This window comes from Chrysochloris asiatica, unplaced genomic scaffold (genome assembly GCF_000296735.1).
Source record: "Chrysochloris asiatica unplaced genomic scaffold, ChrAsi1.0 scaffold00039, whole genome shotgun sequence".
NCBI lineage: Eukaryota > Metazoa > Chordata > Mammalia > Afrosoricida > Chrysochloridae > Chrysochloris > Chrysochloris asiatica.
In genome coordinates, this window is record NW_006408557.1 from 17771791 (window position 1) to 17773005 (window position 1215).

Consider the following 1215-nt stretch of genomic DNA (forward strand, 5'->3'; position numbering starts at 1 on the left):
TTTTTACAATAATGTTTTGTGCCTAATTTCACTCAGCATTATGTCCTCAAGGTTCATCCATATTATGCAATATTTTACAGCTTCATCATGATTCTTCAAGGTAACATAATACTCCATTGTGTGTGTTTACCAAAGTTTGTTTATCCAGTCTTCCACTGATGGGCACTTAGGTTGTCTCCAACTTTTTGCTATTGTGAATAGTGCAGCAATGAATATTTGTGTGCAAATATCTACTCACATTCTGACTCGTATTTCTTGTGGATATATACCAAGTAGAGGAATTGCTAGATCACAAGATATTTCTAATTTTCAACTTTCTGAGGAAGTGCCATACCATTTTCCAGAGTGGTTGAACCAATTTGCAGTCCCACCAGCAATGTAGGAGGTTCCCAGTCTCTCCACACCCTTGCCAGCATTTGTCATCCTCTGCTTTTTTGAACTTTGCTGTTACTGCTGGTGTGAGATGATATCTCATTGTTGTTTTGATTTACATCTCTCTAATGGCTAATGGAGTTCTGGTGTGGCGCTGTGGGTTAAAGCGCTGGACTGAAAAGTGGATTTGAACCGCAAGGTCAGTGGTTCAAGCTCACCAGCCACTCCTTGGAAACCCTATACAGGGTCACTATGGGTCAGAACAAGCTCGACGGCACTCAACAACAATTGCTAATGATCATGAACATTTCTTCATATATTTGTTTGCTGCCTGAATGTCTTCCTTGGTGAAGTGTCTATTCATGTCCTGTGCCTATTTTTTAAGTTGAGTTGTCTTTTTCTTGTAGATGTGGCAATTTCTTATAAATTTGAGAAATTAGTCCCTTATCTGATACCTTGTTGCAGAAATTTTTTTTCCAATTTGTGGGCTCCCTTTTTACTCTTTTGGTGAAATCTTTTGATGCACATAAGTTTCTAATTCCTAGTATGTTCCAGTAAACTATTTTGATCTTTACTGTTTGTGTGTTTTTTGCCATGTTTGATACTGTCTGTATGCTATGTATTCGAGCCCTTAAGTTTGTCCCTAGTTTTTCATTGATGATCTTTTTAGTTCTGGGATTTACATTTAGATCTTAGATCCATGATGAGTTAGTTTTTGTATAGAGTGTGAGATATTGGTCTTGTTTCATTCTTTTACAAATCAATTCCTAGTTTTGCCAGGACCATTTGCTGAAGAAACTATCTTTTCCCCATTTAATGTATTTTGGCTGTTTGTCAAAGATC